This window comes from Periplaneta americana, chromosome 12, assembly GCF_040183065.1.
Source record: "Periplaneta americana isolate PAMFEO1 chromosome 12, P.americana_PAMFEO1_priV1, whole genome shotgun sequence".
Lineage (NCBI taxonomy): Eukaryota > Metazoa > Arthropoda > Insecta > Blattodea > Blattidae > Periplaneta > Periplaneta americana.
The window spans coordinates 115982764-116007802 of NC_091128.1; the positions used below are offsets into that span (position 1 = coordinate 115982764).

Here is a 25039-nt window from a genome sequence, read left to right on the forward strand (position 1 = left end):
AGATGAATCAGAGTATTCACCATAGGATTACCTCATGTTCTCCTTACAGTCTGGAAAAATCTCTAAAACATCTAATCAGTTACTTAGCGGGATCGAACCGTGCTATAGCGCCATATTGGAAGACTTGTTCCGTTCGCAAATCTCTATAGAGTTAGACTACGCCTGTGGTGAAATTTAGATGCTGATCAAGGCGTTTATGATAAAAGACTCGACACTATTTGTTTTATGTATTAAATTTCAATAACGATACTGAAGTTACAATTCATATAGGCCCTAACCTCCACTGACGAAACTTACTTCATTGATATATAATAATTCATTCACAGTTTTCTGTCCAAAGGCAGTTCCTTTACTGCAAACCCATCATTCTCCATTCTTCCCTATTTTCCGCCTTCCTCTTAATCTTAGCATACAATCGATGTATCTTAATGTTGTCTATCATCTGATATGCTTTTCTGCTCCAAACGTTTTTCCTGTTCAACATTCCTTCCAGTGCATCTATCAGTAAGTGATTTTTCTTAGCCAGTGACCCAACCAATATATTATTATTTGCCTGATCTGTTTCGGCATAATTCTTTCTTCACCCATTCTTTCTAGCACAGTTTCATTTCGTATCTTGTCTGCTCAGTTCACAAGCTCAATTCTTCTCCATATCCACATTTCAAATGCTTCTATTCGTTTCTTTTCATTTGTTGTAATGTCAACGTTTCTACTCCATACAATGTCATACTTCGCACAAAGCACTTCACTATTCCCTTTCTCAGTTCTTCTCCCAGGGGTCCGCATATGGTTCTTCTTTTTCTGTTAAGAGCTTCATTTGCCTTTGCTATTCTCTTTTTGACTTCCTGGCACTGCTTCATTTCAAATTCGCACATTACTTTCCTTATTTTTCTTTCGATAACCATAGCCTTCGTCTTGTTTGCATTTGTCTTCATGTCATAGCGCTCACAGCTCTCATTTAGCTCCAATGTCATATCCCTTAGTATCATTTCCTCTTCTGCTAACTACACCATATGATCTGCAAAACGTATGCAATTTAATCACCCCTCTCATGTTCTAAAATCAATTCTTCGCTAAATCCTCCCAGTAGATGTTGAACAGAGTAGGTGTTGAACGGCATCCTTTCATTGAAATATGAAGGATATTTACTTTATTTTCAAATAGACCTACGTCTTTTGACTAGAAAAAACATAAAATAGGATTTGACCTATTAAAACCAAAATCATTTACATTAGATCATCCTTAACATGAATGGCTAATGATCGTTTTCTTATGACGAAAGTAAGAAATACACTCGTAAATGTTAGTACGCCGTGATCATGCGGCAACTTCTCCGACATTACTATTATGCAGGAAGTCGGACATTGAAGGCACTAGCAAACATTACAAAGTGTACAAAATGTAGTGATGATATAAATGGCAGTCAAATACACTCTGCGGTTAGATCGTGAAAATAGATGTAATCATACCGTAGTTCTCAAGTTACTGGTCATAAATTACTTTAAATAATATAAAAGTAACACTATTTCGTAAAAACTACTTTAATTCTGCATTGTAGGTTAACGGTGACATTTCACAGCATAATCAGTTCTATTCCCGGCAAGGAAGTAAAGGCTGGTTCACAATAAACCGGGAACGGGAACGGAAACGACAACGAGAACGGAAATAATGTTAAAATAAATGTATCGAAATGTGAGCATTGACAATAGTTAATTGCGAACTCTCATATTTAAAACACTTAATATATCCATTCTCATTCTCATTGTCGTTTCCGTTCCCGGTTTATTTTGAACCAGTCTTAATGGTTCAAAAATACGATTTTCATTGCATCTGAAGACAGTGAAGTTACTGCTGTATTTACATACATTGTAAATTGAGGAGGGAGTGAAGTGGAGATGGAATACGTGGCTCACTAGCAGATTTAGTTCAGCGGCATCACTAGCTGAACAATTGGTTCTAATGAGTGAATCTTGTTAATGTTTGCTGTACCTACTTATAATAGAATTCCATTGTGTCACAAGAGCAACTCACTTGCCGGCACTCAATATAATAGTCAATAATGTAATCCATTAGAGACCGAATGCATATTATCCTGTCTTGTCCCAAGAATAGGACTTCTACGTGCCCGAGATTCGAATCCTGGAAAGTGAATGGTTACGTTAGTGACTTTCTCACTCATTAATTAAGGAATAAATATTGAACTAATATCAAATTTTCTTCCAAATAATATTTAAAAATGTACTCTAATGCAGGTATGGATATATTAATACTAAAATTGGGTATACACTCGGTAGCAATAATATATAATATCGTCGTTGTTCCTGAAATAACTGCTACGTGCAAAATATGAAATTTTTCAATAAGAAGAGAAAAAACATTTATTCTTCTATGGCAGTAGTGCATAGGAGATTGTGAATTGTTACATTTTCGAAAGAAAAAAGTAGAATTACATATAGGAGATTTTATTATTTGCTATATCACTATTTAAGTTATTTAATAGAGCAAAAATATGAAAATCGATATGTCACATAGGAGTTATTGCCGGAACAACGACGATATACAATAATAACATTATAATATTAATAAAATTTACAATAATTACAGCAATAAAAAAACGTAAATTTAATTCTAACTATAATTAAATAGATGCAATAAACATAGGACTATAAAAAACTGTGCTATAATAACGCCTGCAATAAGCAAAGGTAAACCTAACTTATAAACCTAACTATTACCAAATTAAGTAATTACATATCACCTTCATTAATTACATATCCACTTAAAACGCCAACGGCACGTAGTTTTCCCAAGCGGTCACCCATCCAAATACTGACCACACCCAATGTTGCTTGACTTCGGTGATAGGACGACAGCCGGCATTTTCAACATGGTAGTGTAAGACATGAGAGGTTTGAAGTTATAGTAAAGTCCATATTATCTCAGTGGATTGTCTTGCAAAAGTATTGAAGGTAACATGATAATATTGTCCTACAAATATTTCTTTTCTTTTAGTAGATTATTTTACGACTGCTTTATCAACATCTCAGGTTATTTAGCGTCTGAATGAGATGAATGTGATAATGCCGGTGAAATGAGTCGGGGTCCAGAACTGAAAGGTATCCAGCATTTGCTCATATTGGGTTGAGGGAAAACCCCGGTAAAGATTACAACCAGATAACTTTCCCCGACCGGGGATCGAACCCGGGCCACCTGGTTTCGCGGCCAGACGCGCTAACCGTTACTCCACAGTTGTGGGCCAAATATTTCTTTCCAACAGCCCATGTTATACGCAAATCAATTTAGATAGCGTAGATGACTTATAATCAAAAGTTTATAAGAAAACTTTTGATTTATGGCTTGTGAACAAACGGGTCTAGTTGTTTTTAAAATTTATCAGATTTCGTGATCATATTCCCTCATTAGGCCTATTATTTTGCATCATTTCAATAGGATAAAATTCAAAGAACAAAATTTCTAGAGTCAGAATAATTTCTAGGAAAAATTGTTCCGGAGCCGGGTATCGATCCCGGGACTCTTCGCTTAGCGCGCGAACGCTCTTCCGACTGAGCTACCCCAGGAACTATACACGACACGTTCACAATTTTTCCTTTTATATCCACACAACTCACATGAGCTGACAAGACACCAGAACTCAACTGTGAGTGCACAAAAATACTGTGTGACTTTAAATTGTGGCTTTCTGTTAACGTACCTGGGGTAGCTCAGTCGGTAGAGCGTTCGCGCGCTAAGCGAAGGGTCCCGGGATCGATACCCGGCTCCGGAACAATTTTTCCTTGAAATTATTCAAACCTGCTTTACAGGGAGCTACTATCTGAAAGCCAGATTTGTAAAATTTCTAGAGTTAGTTTGGAATAAATCCCTAAATTTCTAAATAGCATATGAGATACAGCGTCATATACAGAGTGAACAGGTTTTCAGTCTCCCTCCCACGTAAAATGAAGAATATGGAATAAATGTCTTTATATATTTCTGTTTATTAAACTCGTTTTTCTGTTTAAATGGTTCTCCCATTTATAAGAGGCTCTCAAAAGTAGGAAACTTGATGCTATTTTAACTTAGCCTATATTGCTTACTTACCATCTGATTTCGCAGTTTCTAAAAGACAAATGATAAACTTCTGTTTCCTCATCCGTTGTACACATTCCATTAATTACGACGTCGAACTCGACTTGCATAATGTTGGCTATCATTCCTCTGGGGACAAATGATACACAGAATCAAGAATACTTCACTCGACGCGATGCTATGATGAGAAAGTTTGCCTGAAGGACAGATGACTAGGCATAGAGACAAGCACTGTTTTAGGATGTGACAGTCGTATTTTCCGTTTCGAAAGCACAGTTAGGCCTACGAAAGCAAACAAGAGGTACTACGAAACGTGCTGATTCATCTCACTTCAGAAACTTCGTACACTCTCGTTCTCCCTAGATAGAGCAGTTTAACCAACTCCGCTTTTATGAGGGAACCTACAATTTCAGACTGTCTATTTAAATGTGTTAATGCCACACCCTCCACTCATTATCTTCCTCACTCATAATTCGGCTCTCGAAAGTTTAACTTACAATGTAAATGTGGTTTTAGGTGCGTTCTCGCATATAGTACGCCTATTCTTCGTCCCGTCTGCCTGGCTGGTGACAGTTAGGTTCTTATTACTGAAATTTTTACTAAACATAATATATTATTTAACACCAGTTCTCCTCTGTAATATACGACTAGTTATATTTTCCTTTGGATTTTAGTATAGTGAACTCAAATTTTATCGAGGACGATGGATTTTTAAGCAAAATAGTTCAGAACGTTGTTTCCATTTGAAATGCTTTTATCTTGCAAATCAAATCTTTCAGGCAAGGCTCCCTGTAAAGCAGGTTTGAATAATTTCAACGAAAAAATTGTTCCGGGGCCGGGTATCGATCCCGGGACCTCTGGTTGAACGTATCAGCGCTCTACCACTGAGCTATCCGGGAACTCCACCCGACACCGTCTCAACTTTTCCCTTTATATCCACACAACTCGCGTGGGCTGACGAAACGCCAGAGACCCACAACGAGTGCACACAATCTCTGTGTGACTTGAAATTGTGGTTTTCTGTTAACGTACACAGTGACGTATATATTATGCAAATCAAATCTTTCAGGTAAGGCTCCCTGTAAAGCAGATTTGAATAATTTCAAGGGAAAAATTGTTCCGGGGCCGGGTATCGATCCCGGGACCTCTGGTTGAACGTACCAGCGCTCTACCACTGAGCTACCCGGGAACTCCACCCGACACCGTCTCAACTTTTCCCTTTATATCCACACAACTCGCGTGGGCTGACGAAACGCCAGAGACCCACAATGAGTGCACACAATCTCTGTGTGACTTAGAATTGTGGTTTTCTGTTAACGTACACAGTGACTTATATATTATGCAAATCAAATCTTTCAGGTAAGGCTCCCTGTAAAGCAGATTTGAATAATTTCAAGGGAAAAATTGTTCCGGAGCCGGCTTTTATCTTATTTCGACATGACCACGCGTCATATATACCGAATATTAATATTGGTATCGATCTATATTGATGATCTATGAAGCTCTCTACCTTTCCTCTCCTGTCGAATAATGTCCCTCTCGTTCCTATCCATCAATCCATATGCTCCCGATCAATTACCTGCGACAGAGGTTTGCTTCATGTCGCTTATTCCATTTTAATACAGAGTATCTGGATTTTTGTGTACAGTTCTGACACTTTATCTTTGTATCCCGATGAAGTCAGAATGGTAGGAAGCCTCACTACAATTGACATAAAAATATTAGTTCAAGCGCGCACATATTTTGCGTTGCTTTCAGAAGCAGAGTTTCATTATATTTAGCGGAAGGCAAGCTTCATAAATTATTCTTAGAGTTTCTTGCTTTACTCTTATTTTATTTTAATCTATAGTCTATCTCATGCTTAAAAATATAAAGGCTGTTAAAAAAGAAGTATTTCATATTTTCAGAGAAGATAAAATGCAGAAAAAAATCAGTCTAACAAACATAGGTCCTAAAACTCCACTTTAAGATTATTGTATTATTGTGATGTACAGAAGTACATATGATATTTCCGTGCAGGAATTCTGCGTTATTATATGATGAAAGATGGGTGGAGCGAAGAAGAATTCTCTCCGGCACCGGGACTCGAACCCGGATATTCAGCTCTACGTGCTAAACTTTTATCCACTAAGCCACACAGGATTCCAATTCCGATGCCGGATTGAATCCTCTCAGTTAAAGTTCCACCTCTTAGTTTCCCTTTAGTTGCCAACCCTCGATTGGCAACTAGGTCACTAGGTCACAGATGTGTGACAGTGGCACAATGTCCAACACACTATGTGCAGAGGTGCACTCAATACGAGTGACTAAGTGGCCGGGATCCGACGGAATGAACGCCGTCTTAAATCACTAAGTGATTATTTACGCATATCATATTACTGTAATTTATGATATTTTCGTGCAAAAATTCTGCATTATGATATGATGAAGGATGGGTGGAGCGGAGAAAAAGGGAAACTAGGAGGTGGAACTTAAACTGAGAGGATTCAATCCGACATCGGAACTGAAATCTGGTGTGGCTTAGTGGATAAAGCGTCAGCATGTAGAGCTGAAAACCCGGGTTCGTGTCCCGGTACCGGAGAGAATTTTTCTCCGCTCCACTCAATACTTCATCTACTTTAAGGGTGAAATAATGGTAAAAAAATTAAGAAAATCGACTTAAAAATGTATTGTGACTCTCTATTTAGACCGAGCTCAAAAAGGTAATTAATGTTCCTATGACTATTTTGAAGCTTTTGAGCTAATATGAACTAAAAATTGTGAAAATTGTGAAGCAAGGAGCTTTTTTAGTGACGTCAATATAAAATACATTAAAAACATATCATTTCAAAACTATTAGTCCTAAAGGCACCAAATTTTGTTATCCTCCCATCTACGCCTCGGCCTCCCCAAAGGTCTTATTCCCTCCGGCCTCCCAATTAACACTCTATATGCATTTCTGGATTCGCCCATACGTGCTACATGCCCTGCCCATCTCAAACGTCTGTATTTAATGTTCCTAATTATGTCAGATGAAGAATACAATGCGTGCAGTTATGCTTTGTGTAACTTTCTCCATTCTCCTGTAATTTCATCCCTCTTGCCCCAAATATTTTCCTAAGAACTTTATTCTCAAACAGCCTTAATCTCTGTTCCTCTCTCAAAGTGAGAGTCCAAGTTTAACAACCATACAGAACAACCGGTAATATAACTGTTTTATAAATTCTAACTTTCAGATTTTGACAGCCGACTAGATGACAAAAGCTTCTCAACCGAATAATAACAGGCATTTCCCATATTTATTCTGCGTTTAATATCCTCCCGAGTGTCATTTATATTTGTAGTTGTTGCTCCAAGATATTTGAATGTTTCCACCTCTTCAAAGGATAAATCTCCAATTTTTATAGTTCCATTTCGTACAATATTCTGGTCACGGGACGTAATCATATACTTTATCTTTTCGGGATTTACTTCCAAACCTATCACTTTACTTGCTTCAAGAAGAATTTCCGTGTTTTCCCTAATCATTGTGCATTTTCTCCTAACATATAATACTGACGATCATTATTATTATTATTATTATTATTATTATTATTATTATTATTATTATTATTATTATGAATAATTTTTATTTACTTTGTTTGGCTATTCCATAACACTTCATAGTCTACATGAATCCTGTAACTGTTTTTACATTGAAACTTGCACACATCTTTCATATGTTACTGAGTTCGTAATGACTGTCTCTAATATTTTAATTGACCAGCTTCATGTGCTTGAAAAGATGAACTTGAACTGTAACCGAGGAACCTAAAATTTGCTGCGTTATTATCAGTACTCATTTTGAGATGGTAGCAATCGTTTTGGAGGGTAAATGCACGCTATTATACGTAGGAAAAGGAGTCATTAACGAAACTAGCAGTAAATCAAGGGCGCCGGGCCTCTGTTTCAGACAGGTCAAGTAAAGCCACGCAGGGAGCGGTAATCCAGACACATGGCACCCATTTCGATGGGACAGTTGCTGTTTGCCTCCTTCCCTAAATTGCAAAACCTTCGCCGTCTATCTGAAACTGCAATCAGGGACACGATGGTCCAAGGGGATTCGCCACCGTTTCCTCCATTACGCTGGCCTAGCCGTAATAAAAGTGGTTATCACATATGTGCGTCTGAGACCTCTTTTGGTCCCGACATTATATTCCATGCTAATCCCATCTACTTTACTAAGGATCGCAATTTATGGTTAGCATAGATAAAACTTAAGGTACATCACAAGGGTTCTAGTGAAAAGCCACACGGTGACCTACAGCGGTTCTCGACTCTCCTTGTCTTCCTTCCGTGCTGTTCTTGTTGGAAACTGAATTTCCTAACACAGGGTCACAACGAAAATAAGGAAGCGTTCACCATTATCATAAAAAAGTTGTTGTCTTACTTATAACTAAGGATTTGTTAATTAACAAATTCTCAGTTAGAGATCAGCAACACTATTAAAACAAGGTGGGAAATTTACCCGTATATATCCTTCTTCTTCTTCTCCTTCTTCCACTACTACAGTCATGGATTAGGCTAAGTCTGTTCCGGTCACATATCTGTATGTAACTTTCTGGGTCTTCTTATTGATCGGTGTCCTGTTGGTCTGTAGTTAATTTCTTTAGGAATCCAATTACGATGCGTAAGTCATTTGTTATAAATGGACTATCCAGTTAATCTATAATGTTTAATTTTTGTCTTCATTATACATCTTGATTACACAACTTTTAACACTATATCACTTCGGAAAACCTATCTTTTGTCTTTCTTGTGTTAAATTTTATATTACATTGTTAACATGTTTCATCCTGCTATAGGCCATCCTCAGAACTGATTGTTACTGGTTTTAACGCCTTTTGTTTCGTTTCCTTTGGGATGTGTTTGTGTAGTGTAATGTGGAGTCAAAGAGTGGGTGTGTTCTGAAATTGAGTTCTGTGTTGAGAATTTCATTTGGATGTGTTTTTGTGTGTATGTATATTTCGTATTGTTCTAGTGTGTTTAGTTTCTGGCTTTTTGGTTGGATGTGTAGAATTTCCATGTCTGTGTTGATGTCTCTGTAGGTGTGGTTAGCATTTTTGATGTGTTCTGCATATGTGGAAGTATTTTGTAATTTTGTTATGGCTGTGATGTGTTCTTTGTAACGTGTTTGAAATGATCTGCCTGTCTGTCCTATGTAGAAGTTGTTGCAGGTGTTGCATTTGAGTTTGTATACGCCTGTGTGGTTGTATTTGTTTGTTTGTGTGTTGGGATGTTTTTGTAGAGTATTATTTGTTCTGTATGCGATATTATAATTTAATTTCTTGAATGAGGTTGCAATCTTGTGTGTGTTTTTGTTTTCGTATGCATCCTTTAATTTTTCCTTGCATAGACTCCATTCCTAAGGCATTCCTAACGTATTCATTTCTTAGTCGATCTTCTCTTATACATAGTGAACAGTAAGTAATGTCATTAATTTCAGGGAGATATTCCTCGAGATATTTAAACAAAGAAGGTTTAATACGATTTTGTTCGTTTTTGGTTCCTTGTCCAGGTAAAAATGGTTTTATGTGAAACATTTCATAGCCTGTTTTGTGAAAGCCATTATTTTAGTTCCGAATATAGCTCAGTCAATTTTGCATTATGAAATAATTTTAGTTTTGACCTTTAAATATGCATAAATTTGATCCCAGTTAATGTAACATTTTTAAAATTCCTTTTCAGAACGAAAAGTTATATTTGTTCGGATCAAATTTCTGTACACTTAAAGGATAATTCTTTCAATCATTCATTATTACAGGTAAGTATTGGCTGTGGGGGTAATAGAAGGTCTGGAAATTGTTTTTCAAAGCACTCTCGAAGGAGCTTTAACAAAATCTTCTTGGTGCTGGATATCGAAATGTTCACGTTAGGAATATTTTCCTTGATGACTTCCGCTACTGTATGAAGTCCATGCACCATACATGTAACATGAATGAATTTGGAAAAAAAATATTTTCAAAGCTGAAGCAGTAACATGACGTGATTTTGTCAGTAGTGCTCGGAGAGGCCCTTTACTTTATTATCTCGTAACTAATGTGTTTAAATATTAATTTCAAAATTAAATATTAAAAATACATGTATCATATGCTCTTTGCATGGAAAAATTATGAAATATGGAGCAACATTGGAAATAAGGAATTGTATGCGCTTTAAAACTTCACATACACAAACAGAAGAACATGAAACATAATTATGTAAAAGTTAATTCCATATCACAAGTAAAAACAAACTAAATATGTATTTGGATAATATAAATCCGACGTCTAATAATGATTGCTGTATGACGTATCTCACGGGATGAAAATTAATTAAAATGTTTGAAATTAACACCAAAATCAAAACTATCAATTTGTAGAAAGAGAAAAAAAGAGCAGAAGAGGAGTAAGGTTAATAATGAGAAAGAATAGAGAATTATAAGGATAAGACGTACCGGTGTTGATGATGGTGATGGTGATAGTAATCATTAATTTTAAAACGAATGTGAATGCCACAATTATAACAATAACTGAAAAATCTTAATTCCAAACAATCTAAGGTATTTATAATGTTCATATTGTTTCCGAATGTACAGAAAATAATAATTAAATATTTTCTGACCTAAATGTCTTACACTGCAATACATATAGGGATGGGGTTCAAGTCGGTGTTTGTCGTATCAGACTCTCGCTTTATCTACATTTGTTCACAGTGCTCCGAGTCTGTCTCTATTCTAGAGTAATGAAGGATACACCACTTTAAAAAGAAAGGAATATGCGTATACTCCGAAAGTATTATTCAGAAATCTTGAAAATTTCCAAAATGGCGGCCATATCAAAATTACTTATAATTTTTATACTCTTACCCTATAAAACATTTAATATCTCGTGAACCACTCAACTTAATCTAACGAACAATTATTATTTAAGAAGCTATAATGCTGCCTAACAAGATACAGACATAACATTTGTTAAGAAAATAAAAGTCTAATTAAAAATTATTCATGAATTTTATCTTAAAGCTCAGAGAACTGCTTCTCGAAAGAAAGAAGATAGCCGAAAACGGAAGGAAGAATAAGAGGATACAAAGAGACCGAAAACATTCCAAAAACTTTGCCAACGTTCAACTAGTCGGTGTGACTTTTAAGTAAAACTTTCGGCTCAATCGCAGCTGGAACTCCGGCGAATTTTTAAAATTAGTTGAAATACACTAGTTGTTTGAAGATCAAATACCAGAGCTGTACACGGTACTCAGTTCTATGATGAACTTTACGCTTCATAACTTTATGTTACCAGTTAGTTAATAGAAATAGTTTGTGATTGCGGTGCAATGTGCAGAAGAGAGACTGAACATAGTCACAAAATGAATTATTGAAAAATGAACGGTATCTAAACTTTCTGAGGTGTGTCAGCATTTTTATCATGAATACCTTGCTCTTTCAAAAGGAGGTGTTTTCTTTCTTTTATTGCTGTAGACAGAGAACATCATGTTCTGAATATTGGATCTAACTTCTGTTTTAGACGTAGAGAATGTCTCGTTACTGCTACACTCTGCTACGGAAAAAGACAATTACCAACACCATCAATTAAAATATTAAAAAACTGCCTGCCCGAGTAACTAATAGGCATATATCTTAACTTGAATCTCTATATATCATACCAAACTCTGTGGCCAAAAATTATATTCAAAGGATTCAGGAGCCGTACTTACGCTTGATGTACAGCATATATATAACGTGTCTCGTATGTACACATATATTACGAAGTACAATTAATAAGTTACCAGAAAGGGAAAAAGGAATTAGCTGGGTCATTGCTTAAGAAGAAACTGCATACTGAAAGATGTAATGGAAGGAATGGTGAAAGGAAGAAACGTCAGTAGTATAAAACCAGACACTTCGGTTTTAGTGAGCCTCGGATACAGTAAACGAAATATGCTGGTCCCCAGAGGTTCACTATAACCACAATTGACTGAGGAATGAGGTTTTGTGACGTAGACAGAAAGGTAGATGATAAAATAAGAAACTAAATTTTTACGGTTTGAAAAAAAATATATATTTTACTTTCATGACACTCATTTCTTTGGACTTCTAATGTGGCAAGATTTCAAGGAGGCAGAAGTTAGTATAAATACTGTAAAATATCCAACTTTAAACGAAAGAAGCATAAATTAAAATCCTTGTGAAGGACTCTTGCGTAGAATATGACAAGTTTCGCTTTGCTCTACAATTAAAATGCGTACAAGTATTTCATTTCGTTTTCCTTTCGGTTTCACTTGCTGAATTCCTTTTAGTTACTTACTCTACTTCTCTTTTCCCATGCTGCTCCAAAAATTCCCCTCCCCTGCCCCTTTGTACTGGATGATCTTTTCCGTTCCTCCTTTCTTTTTCTGTGGATTTCAATTTCCTTCTGTCCGACTATACTTAAAATATGCTGACATTTCAAATGTTTGCTTTTTATTCTCCGTTTCTCTTCTTGCCAGCCTCGAGATAGCGGTCCAGGCACGGAGCAAGCTGTTAGGAGATGGTCACGTGAGTGAATAATGTGCGTCTCACACTGTGTATGGGAGGCTCATTGCCGACACTTTACATGGAAACGAGATCCCATTTAATGCTTCTTCCTTCTCTTTTATTTCTTATATATATAAACTGCATCCATTCGTACGGCTTTTTTTTTAGCTTTCCTTCCTCTTTCTCCTCCCTTTCTTCTATAGTTTCATGTTCGCTTCCTCTTTCTTATTCCTGCTAAAGAACCCCCCAAGATGAACTGAATATAACGGTTTCTGAACTCGACGTATGGAGGGGCAGAACTTTCGAATTGTCCGTGCTCCGTGCACATTCTTGTATTAGGAAGTACTGCCGTCACAAACTATCTCCACAACTTTCTTCCAGGGATCTACAAAATTCAACATAGCTATAAGAAATGCACTGACTTCTCAGTATCACTAATGTAATACAAACACGTAACAGACAGTACTGATATGTTCTTGGAAAAAGTTTCTGTATCTGAAAACAATTTATATTTATTCAACATATTCACATAGAGGTTGAGAAGATTAGACTGAAAATGTAATTGTAGGTGCAGTGTAAATATCTAGGTTGTTTCATGTAATTAATTAAGTTGATATGTAATTAATCAAGATAATATGTAATTTAGTTGATATGTCAATAAATTAAGGTGATATGTAATTACTTAAATTGGTAATAGTTGGGTGAAATAGAAGTACTTATAAGTTAGGTTTACTTTTGCTTATTGCAGGCGTTATTATAGAATAATTTTTATTTATAGTCCTAGGTTTATTGCATCTATTCATATATAGTTAGAAATAAATTTAGGTTTATTTTATTTTGTTTTATTTATTTTTCTTTTATTGCTGTAATTATTGTAGAATTATATATGGTATTATCACAGTCTTAGTATATACAGTGTCGAAGCTCAATACGGAGTAAATATGCAAACATTAGGTAATTGCTCACCACTAGGATCGCTAATATCGCCTCATTACAGGCAATGCAAAATAGTACCGTCACAGTCTATTGTTTCTAGCACCCTCAAAACTCAAGCTTCGTCACTGTATATAGTAGACTGTGGTATTATTGTATATTATATATCACTGCCACCGGGTGTATACACAATTTTAGTGTTAATAAATACATACATACATTTTAACATTGTACACTTAGCACAAAGTTCATTCAAAGTCTAAGAACTGGTCCACAATAAACCGGGAACGGAAACGACAACGAGAACGAGAATGGAAAAATTATTAAAATACATATACATGGTGTTTCCGAGGTGGTATTACAAACTTACAGGGATGATGGCGAAGGGCACATGTATCAATTTGAGATAAGGAACCCTGGTCCGGAAATAACTGAGTCGAAAGTTACAAGCAAAAATAGTTGTGTGAAAATGAAATAATTTTATTCCTCTGTACATCTTATTTATGTGTATTTATCTATACATCTTACACATACTGTATTCATCCGACGTTGTTTACGTTGTCTACTTACAGTATTCCATTCAGTGCGCTGTCTGAGGGATGGGGACAGGAAACTACACTAAAGCAATGCAGATAGCGTAATATGTAACGGACATGATCGGTCCTCATATGCACGTCTGTAGACAGCAGTGTATGTGTACAAGTTGCTGTGTCCAGTCCTAGTGAAATGGAGGAGTATACGAGAGCGGAATAAGCAGACCTGATTTTCGAATACGGATGAGCCAATGGGAACAGTAGACAAGCTCACAGATTGTATCGGGCCAAGTATACACGTAGGAGACATCCGGCCCATACCATCTTTCGACGGCTGTTCCAAAGGTTAAGGGAAGGAGGGTACGTGGTGTCAAATTACAATTCCATTTCCACACAACTATTTTTTCTTATAACTTTCAACTCATTCATTTTCGGACCATGGTTCCTTATCTCAAATTGATACATGTCCCCTTCGCTCATCCCTGAAGGTTTGTAACACCACTTCGGAAATACCCGGTATTTAAATATTAGTATTCACAATTAACAAGAAGGTTACCGGAGCGTGGGAACGGGAATGTAAAAATTTGTGAAGTTTTAACTTTGCAGTTCTCGTTTCCGAACAAAGTCTACTACATTCTTTAAGGTGTCTTCACAAAGCTGTTTGGTCATCGTATATTTTGTTGCAAGGAGACTGTGACATAATTATTATAAAGATTCATAATATAGAATCAAAAAGCTTTTCATCGCCAAATATAGAGCAGATTTTCCCTTAACTCCCCACGTCTGAGACGTATACACAGGTAGTAAGTATCGTTCAATGACGGATTGCATAAGACTTTTACAAATGTTTGGTTCTCGCTGGTCGCTGAAATCCATCACTGACGCACAGTAGCTACTGTATGTGTTTGCTTATAAGGCAGTGTAAGTGAAAAGGACATGGGCGGGGTTTTCTGAGCTCCGTTTCACTTCCCGTTGTGTCCAGAACTGAATTAGATCAATGGGTATAATCAACTACCCCATCGGAAATCGAATACGTAACCTCCCGGTTTGTAGCGCAAAGACGTAAGGGGAAACGGAATGGAATTTTGGGTTAAAATTGTAATTTAACTTTTATTTTTCCAATTTATTATTTGGTTTTCTCTCTTTAAAACGATGTATTACATATGATTATACTACTGTAAATTGTATCCATTTTAATTTGTTCGATTTTCTGACAAAGAAGTTTAAATTTCAAACCATATTTTAAAAAATTACGAATTTTGGGCTGGAAATTATGCACTTCTTTTATTTTTTAACTTTATTCTTCGTTTTTTTTTTCTCTTTAAAACTTTATATCATACAATATGGTTATGCTCAAATTATATCCCTGTTAATTTTTCGAGGAGAGAGCATAGTAGGTGTACGAGTATGGTTTTAACGCTCATTTTCCATAAGTTTAGTTATTTTTATAGAAAAGGAACCTTTTCTCAGCTTCTATTTAATACATAATTCTAATGTTTACAGGAATTGTTTATTTCGATATTTTACATGTATTGACACAATGTTTTTGAAGTTTGTTAAATTATGAAGATTTTTACAGACGGCAATATACTGAAAATTCCTGAAAAATTATATATTAATATAGAAAAAATTATTTCTCAGTAAGGAAATAAATTGAAGGAAAACTATTCTTTCAGCATAAAGTCACGTTCTGTGCACATGGGCTGTAAAAAGTGACCTGTATGCCTTCAACAATATTCTAGAAAAAGTTCCTTTTTGAAAGACATAATTTAACATTGTCAAGCTAGGCAATTCCGTACTATTTTAAACACGACGCTACCGCGTACCCCTAAATCAAATAAAGCATAGGACAAATTGTAGAGGGGTAAATACAGAAATTATATTCTAGGCTCCACTGCATGTTTGACAGAATTTACCCTATTCGGTTGGCCCGAACATGGAATGTAATTCAGTTTCCCTTTAAGAATTTTTTTATTGACTTAATATTTACGTCAGACCCTAGGTGCACTGGAATTTCTGCTTCAAGTTCTAGAACTTGGCATGAGAACCATTAAAATATCGTAACTCTTTAGCAATCTTCTTTTGTAAGACGGCGAAGTGATCTAAAGCTTCAACACGTTGGTGTTATTGGGAAATATCTGGGTCAAGAAGATCAATCAAGCTCTCGCATTGGTAAAAACATCATTAATACAGCTTATATATGTTAGACTGACGTGTTTTTCTTGAAATCAATGTTGTATAGGTGTTCCAATTCGAGAAATATAGTACAAAATCTGTGGTATGGAAATGGAATTAATGTCGTGCAATGTATAACAAGATATTTGATGCCAGACAAAATGAAAATAATAACAATAAATAACACGTACATAACATAGTTAAATACGTTTATACGAATATGTACCATATAAAATAAATACCTAACTCGCAAATAAAAGTAATTTTTGTGAAAGTAATAAAATCACGAATGATAATTTATAATTTCATACATTTATTTACGACATATTGGACATAAAAGACATAATTATTATGATTTTAAAATATGACCAATTGACTAAACAAGGATACAATTTATTCATCTATTGAATGTAATAAATTGTTATAAATAAATGCTTAAGAACTACCAGCGCTCTACCGACTGAGCTACCCAGGAACTCTACCCGATACAGTCTAAATTTTTTCCCTTGGATCCACACAACTCGAGTGGACAGACGAGACGCCAGAAACCCATATCGAGTGCACACAAACTCTGTACGTCTTGAAATTGTGGTTTTCTGTTGACGTACTTACATTAACGTATATATAAATTCAAATCACACTATGTGTGCACTCGACGTGGGTTTCTGGCGTCTCTTCAGCCCACTCGACTTGTGTGAATATAGGGAAAAATTGAGACGGTGTCGGGTGGAGTTCCTGGGTAGCTCAGTCGGTAGAGAGCTGGTGCGTTCAGCCAGAGGTTCCGGGATCGATACCTGGCCCCGGAACAATTTTTCCGTTCAAATTATTCAAGTCTGCTTTACAGGGAGCTTTACCTAAAACCAAGATTTTCTTAAGAACTACGTTTTACACTTGAATTACACAGTTGAATAAATTCATGATGCATCCTTTTTCCGGAAATGTCTTCAATTATACACGCCACAGATTTTATTTCAAAATGTACTTCAGAATATTTTCAAGTTTTAACACTGAAGGGATGTGAAGGAGAGTGGGCGAGAGAGACAGCGAGGGAGAGAGGACGTAAGAGAGAGTATCAGTTTCCATAAAGAGCAAAATAACAGAGAAACAATCAATTCACTTCCCCTGTAGACGTTCCCAAATCCCTGCCATATCGCAGATCGTATGCTCTTATACGTTCTTACATCCTTGTATCAGTGTTATTTTTATTACTTTTTATCTGTAGATGGAAGAAAAGAAAGTCACACTACATTTTCCTACAAATGTAACACGATGCTGACGATCAGTTTTGTAAGGAAGATATGCTTCTTTTTTCTCTCTTACTGTAAACCACATTCACCATTACGGTGATGTCTTTTCTGAATGGATACTCTTTTACGACAATCGCTAACTTATATTCATCTATGTAAGCCCATAGAGACGTTGTAGTAGTACAGCTTTCCCCGTTACTTTTCTATATCCCCAAACTCCAGAAACTTCAACCTCGACAATACAAACAACTTCAAGAACAAATTCACCCCGCGAAGTTTGTGTATTGAGTCTTTCTTGTAAGTGCTCATCCAAGTTTCCATTGTATTCCCAAGCTATTAAAACGAAGAAACTGATGACGTGTTTAATTTATTATGGAAGTGTATAAGGTAATCTGCTGCATAGCACATTAGCGGAAATTAACAATAAATATACAAATCAGCTAAATTTATGCAATTTTGAGATGAAAAGAAAAGAACAACCTTATTAATTCATCTGTCTACAAAATTACTGCAAAAATAAGTTTAGGATTATATATATCCTGACATTAATAATTAATAGTATGAGATTTGTAAATGATAATCAGTGATATATAAGTGTTAAAAGTGTATATAGAAAAATGAAGATACTTGTTAAATATATACTCATTGTTGATTTGGAATCATTGTATAGTAGGTAATGGCGGATTAAGAATTGGATTACATCTAATTCGCCATGACGTGAGTACGGCATGATTAAATAAATAAATAAATAAATAAATAAATAAATAAATAAATAAATAAGTAACTAAGTAAATAAATAAATAAATCAATAAAAGTAAATAAGTAAGTAAATAAAGAAATAAACAAATAACCAAACAAACAAACAAGCAAACAAATAAATAAATAAATAAATAAATAAATAAATAAATAAACAAATTAAATAAATAAATTAAATAAATAAATAAATAAAGTAAGTAAATAAGTAAATAAAAACTAGATAATTAAATAAGGAAATAAATGAACAAATACATAAATAAATAAATAAATAGGGTGATAGGCAATATTTAGCTAATTATTAAAGTTTACAATATAAGGCGTTTGACAACGTTGCTGGATGTGGAGGAGGGGGTTTAGAAGTACACGGTACAGATCAAGCGGATACAGAGTTTAGTGATACGAGAAATGCTTCGTTCAGTACGCACATAATAATTTTAAAAAACCCCCCCTCTTCCATTTCCTCTTAACTCGCATGCATAAAAAATTCCTGTAATTTGGAAATAATTTTTCTACCCCAAGCTCAGTTGACTTCAGTTTTCCCTGATTCCAAGAAACGTGAAATAATTTATTTGGGAATATAATTTTTCTGAATCCGACATGCAACAACTTGATCGATCAATCTCTAGTCTCTCATTAAAATATCATCAAAAGTACATATTCCATTTACAGACAGAGTAGCGTGTGCAAGCCAGTAACATCCAACACGTGTGCGAAAAGTCGGTGCATTCTACCTTTTGATTAAAGTATAGTCACTTATTCTATAAACCATTATTTATTTAACATTTTTTGCACAGTTTTCTCAGCAACGAAGCAACAACACAAAGCATGAACAATACAAACATAAGTTTTTAGGGGAGAGTCGGGTAGTATCGGACATCGGGTAATATCGGACAGTGAGTTTCTTTCATCTATTACACGATGATAGTACCTGATTGACATGGTTACGTTTCTGTGATGTCGCATAGAGAAACGTAACCATGTCATTCAGGTACTACCATATGGTGGTAGATGAAAGAAACGCACTGTCCGATACTACCCGACTCTCCCCTACATCTTAATTAATGCAATGACAGGACGCATTTTGAGGGTGGATTCGTTGTTGTTTTCCCACGTTGGACGCCATTTGAGGGTGGTATCGTTGTTGAGTGGTTATTGTGACCACACGTTGGGCGCCATTTGAGGGTGGGTGCGTCTCGATGTTGCGTGAGATTCACTCAGGGTAGCCGAGGTACTGTTGTGGTATAGGGTGATGTCGGGAATAATACCAAGCCGGCTACTTAAATAAAAGGCAGCGTAAACTTCAAAACTATAAGTTTATTGTAGTATCCACTTGGTAAACCCTAGAATATGTATTTCCGGCTGACTTATAATTCAATCGTTGGTCGCACTTCTGTATCGACTCTATGGCGGCTCTGAATAAGCTCTATCCGATACTACAAATTCAATATTCTGTCCAGTACACTATGACACGAAGCGAAATAGTAGTCCTGTCGACGCCAAACGAAGTAGTTATTCTGCCCTGTATGTAGGGCTGCCGACACGAAGTAAAGTTGTTTTGATGATCTCCGCTCCGAAGCGGAATAGTAGTCGTTGACACCAAACGAAGTAGTTATTGTGCCCTGTATGTAGAGCCGCCGACACGATGCGAACTCGTTTTATGATCTCCGCTCCGCGGCGGAATAGTAGTCGTCTTTGATAATCTCCGCTCCCCGTCACCCTTATTTATAAAAACCTATCCTACGCTAAAACTAACTATCCTATTGGTTAAAAAACTACGTCACTAACTGGCCTAAAATCTATTCCCTATTGGTCCAAAGTGACCTCATAAGCTGGACCAAGATCTCTTCTTATTGGGCGCGAAATATATCATCTCTAAATTTAAACTTTGGATTTCCCATAACATCAAATTAGTTTGTATATCTCACAAGAATACCCGTTCTTTGGAAAACCCAAGCTTGGCAGTATCTTTCCCACGGGTCTAGTCCGACTCCGGCTTTTATGCTTCATCGAGTCTCTACGAAACCCCGCTCAAGGTGGCCCTAAATCTGTCCGATGCTGACAAGTGACGAAACACCTGTGTGGGGAAGCTAATTCTAACGAAGTCGCCAGAACATCCCCGCGAATACATGTAATAGAAATATGGAGATATCACTACGCTAATAAATCGGTCTCTCCCTCTCCTAATTACTGCTTCAAATGCCCATCTACATAACCATTGGAAATTCCCGAAAGAGTTTCCAATGTTATGAGATGTCCCCGCTTTCTGCCTATAACTAGCCTCATAGTTCCCGTACGCGATCAGCCGGTAACACATTATTTACAATACAGTGAGATTACAATGTCACTACAAACAATTACAATAAATAATACATATATCTTCACAAGCCTTTCTATGTACACAACTCTCACACAATAAGCACAACAATGTACAATTTATATCCACATTTACATATGTACAATACCATTCATTCACATATTTACATTTATTTATTAATTGATCAATTACACACTCTGCGTGCTTGGTTGTACCAGCCGCCCTGTACAGGTTCACCTAGCTGTACGCGTGAGACTAACCATCCTACTCTTTCTCATTCCTGCCTCCTAGCCTCTCCTGTTTGAAAGGCCGCAAGAGTTGCTTGTGGTACCTTCCAACAGGTTTACTTTTTCCCCTTTCTACCAATTCGAAAGTATGGTCTCCATATCTACTTCTAATTTCGTAGGGCCCTTTGTACAGTAGCTCCATGCGTGAGTAACGTCCTCTAAGGGCGGAAGATAACTTCACGTCCCTTAGCAATACCAAATCGCCGGGTGAGGGCTCCCATTTGTGGCGATATCTTTTAACTTTACCGAGTCTATACTCAGCCTTTTTCCTGATTCGGTCGAAAGCTAGTTTACACAGTAGTTCATCACTAGGAGGCTCACCCTCCTGTATTGCCTGCGGCAAACTCTTTATCATAGGATCGGGATCGATCCCTAACATCAGTTTGATCGGAGCTATTCCGGTCGTTGGATTAATAGAGTGGTTCATGACTCTCTCAATCACCTCACATTGCCTAAACCAGTCCTTATGGTTTCGGTGACACAGAATACGGAGGTACAATGATATATCCCTAAGCGCTCTTTCGCAGGGATTACCGCTGGGAAAGTATGCGGAGCAATTGTATAGTTTCACGCCCGCATCTTCCAGCCTTTTGCAAAACACTTTCGATTTATGTACCGACACATTGTCACTGAGCACCGCTGTTACCGGACCGTAAGTCGGTATGTAATCTCTAACCAGCTTGTCAGCACACAACTTACTAGAGATCTTTCTTAAAGGGTAAATCTTTACAAATTTTGTGAAGACATCGTACGTAACAAATATGTACCTGTGTCCGAAGGACGATGTGGGCATTGGACCGTGTTCGTCCACTGCTACAAGTTCATTCTTTTTACCCCTGATAATGACCTGTGGTACATTGTCATACCTTACATTTAGAGGTTTCGCCCTCTGGCAGACCTCGCAACGAGATATTACCCTTCTAACCTTCTTTGACAGTTGCTTAATATAAAATGATTCTGACATAGTTAAAATGATCCTATCACTCCCAGAGTGACACATAGATAGGTGAAAGTTGTTTATAAGTTCATTCTCCATACTCGCAGGTATGTATATCTTCCACTTCTGGATATCCCTACCATGCAATTTATACAAGATACCAGAGCGCAATCCATACACTTCGTCTTTCACCTGTGAGATTTCTCTAGCTTTGTCCATTAAGGCCCTTATCGTGGAATCCTCCTGCTGCAAATCTGCAATTTTCCGAAATTTTCCCGTCAGAGCTCCATTCCTCGTGGAATCAATTTTCATCACGGCAATTTCGTACGCGGGGGCGGTGATAGTTTCCGGTAGCCCCGATTTGGAATTCAAACGAGAGAGACAATCACCAAAGATATTGTCTGCCCCCGGAATATGTCTAATCGTCACATCATGAGCCAAAATTTCGTGCACATATCTAGATATTCTAGAGTTCGTCAATTTGCATCTACTCAGAAACGCTAGGCTTACATGGTCAGTAAATATGATGATCTGCCTATTAAAGATATACTGACGGAACTTCTGTAGTGCGAAGTACACAGCAGAAATCTCAAGTTCCGTGATTGATGCGTTGCTTTCGGTACGCGACAGTCCCCTAGAAGCTGTGGCAATCACATGTCGCTTATTATCTACATCGGTCTGACATAGAATTGCTCCATATCCATATGAAGACGCATCAGTATAAATCTGAAAAGGTAGGCTGTCGTTAGGCCTTTCCAACAGAATTGAGTCGGCGAAAAGCAGTTTCGTTCGATCGAATGCTTCCTGCTCTGCCGACCCCCACCTGAAGGGTGTATCCTTCTTCAACAATGCTCTGAGTGGGGCTACATGCTTAGCATAATTGACGAGAAACCGATTCTGGTATTGTAGGATACCTAGATATCTACGAACCTGTTTCCGGTTCCGCGGCGGCGGGATCCTCGAAATGCTCTGAATTCTCTCTTTGTCCGGTCTAATTCCGTCAGACGAAATTACGTAACCCAGGAAAACTGTCTCAACTTTAAAAAATGCTGTTTTCCCCAGCTTGACTGTCATACCAGCCTCTCTCAATTTAGTAAGTACAAAATCAATATCCCTAATATGCCTATCCACATTATTGCCATATATAAGAAAATCGTCAATGTACTGTGCCAGAAAACCTTTCGTCGAATCACCAAAAATTATGTCAAGTGCCCTTAGTAGCGCAGATCCAGAACTCGCGATGCCGAATGGGCATCGGGTATACTGATAAACTTTCCCGTTATGTAGGAACGCTGTGAATTTTCTCGAGTCCTCGTCAAGCGGAATCTGCCAATACGAACTGGTCAAGTCCAAACTAGTGAATATAGAACAGTCACTGATACGGCCTAACAAAGTGTCCACTGACTCCGTCCTGAAATTATCTTTAACTGAAAACGAGTTAACGTGTCGGGCATCGATCGTTACTCTTAAGCTTCCATTGGGCTTCCTAACCCAGCACAATGCATTTACGTAAGGCGAGTCCGATACTTCTATAACTCCGTCTTTTAACATATCATTTATGACTTCGTCTGCCTGATCCCTTAAAGATAGGGGGATGGGTCTACATTTATGCCGAAATTCCTCCATTCCTACCACCTTAATTTTGTGTGTATACACTCTACACAGACCCGGCGCGTCTGAAAAGACATTTAAATGGCTACCTACAACATCCATTAGGCGTTTTCTTTCACACTCACTCAGGCCGTGTGCCTGGTTAACTTTATCTCTCACTATTTCGAAAGTACCTGTCTTCCTATTGTTATACGCGTCTACCTGTCTAAGATCGCCCGGCGAAATCTCATTACAATATCTGGCCCTACCGCTAACGAGATTACGTCCTAATTGTCTCGCCTGGACTAATTCGCCGATACACAACTCGCATTCTCCGCAGCCTACTTGACACACTCCCCTAGTTACCTCGTTACCTTCCCAAGGATTAACCTCTATAATTACATTCTTACAAATTTTGAGGTGCTCTACAAAAAATAACTCTTCCTGTAATTCTATCTCTCCCGCGGTTCTCTCATCTAACTCAGCTCGAGCGTTATTGCTACTGAATGGGACATGGCCGACACTGCCGTTACCTGCCGTAACCCCTAGTCTGTCTTCCCTGAAATCTAATAGCGCGTGCCATTCATAGAAGCTTTCTACTCCAATAATGATGTCGGTAGTCAACCTTTGTATCGCAAGAAAAATAGCATTTAATTTCACTTCTCCGCACTCTAACTCGAACCATACTTGATATTTTACCTTTTCCTTCTTCTTGCTTAGGGCGCCTGCACAGTACAGTGAACATATGGGTAACGTTTGCAGTTTTATTCCTGAATCCCTAACCTTTTGAAAAAATTCCAAGCTGCGTACATTATTTGTGGAGCCCGAGTCCAACAACACACAACACTTTATCCCAAATATTTTAGCATCTATATAAGGCAATACATAAGTCCCATTATTTTCTAACTCTGGGTTAGTAATCTCGCTCTGTCTCTTCACGCTTACCGCGTTGGTGGATTCTTTTGACAGTGGCTTACTGCACTTAGCTACAGAAATCTCCGAACCCTTGAGACTTCTGTCTAGCAGTTTCCCGAGTGCGATGCAGTCGGTTCCACTGCTACCTCGTCTCTATTTCTACAATTTATAGGCTCCCGGCCCATATTCATTCTGACCGGACTTTGCTGACGTCCGTTCATGTCTCTATTCCTGCTTTGTCCCACGTTACACTGTGTAGGTGGCCTATTGCACCCTTGTGAGGCCATTTCTTGTAGGACGTCTCGCCTATCTCTCTCCTGCTCCTGTCTCCTCCAATCACCTCGATTTTGCGGTCCCCTGCTAAAATTAGGCTGCCAGAATCCCTGTCTGTAATTTCTGTTCCTAAGCCAGTGTGGTTGGGTTCTAAGCCTATTATTTCCATTTTCTTGTCTTCCCGTGCACCATCGTATGTGGTTAACCCTACGCACGGGACCAACACCTCCTCTATCGTTTCTCATCCTGTTGTGGCTGCTCTGGTTGTTCCTAATATTATTGTAAGGGCCCCCAAAGGGCGGGTCAATCCTTCTTTCCCTGTTGGGACTTTTCCCTCCGTTATGGCCATTATGGTACCTACTATGTGCATTGTTGGGGCTCCTGTCACCACCCCAGTTACTCTGATTTTGGGCTCCTGTCCTTGGGGATGAAAAGGCCGTACTTGCCCCCTTCCCCGCTTTCTGGTCGGTGGGGCTTGAACCCT

General features: G+C 37.5%; 1 long non-coding RNA gene across 1 annotated transcript in view; it reads right to left on the bottom strand.

Moving 5' to 3' along the window:
* The window catches only part of LOC138710080 (uncharacterized), a 312642-nt gene that overhangs the window by 196404 nt on the left and 91199 nt on the right, over positions 1 to 25039 (bottom strand). The gene's annotated exons all lie outside the window — the stretch shown is intronic.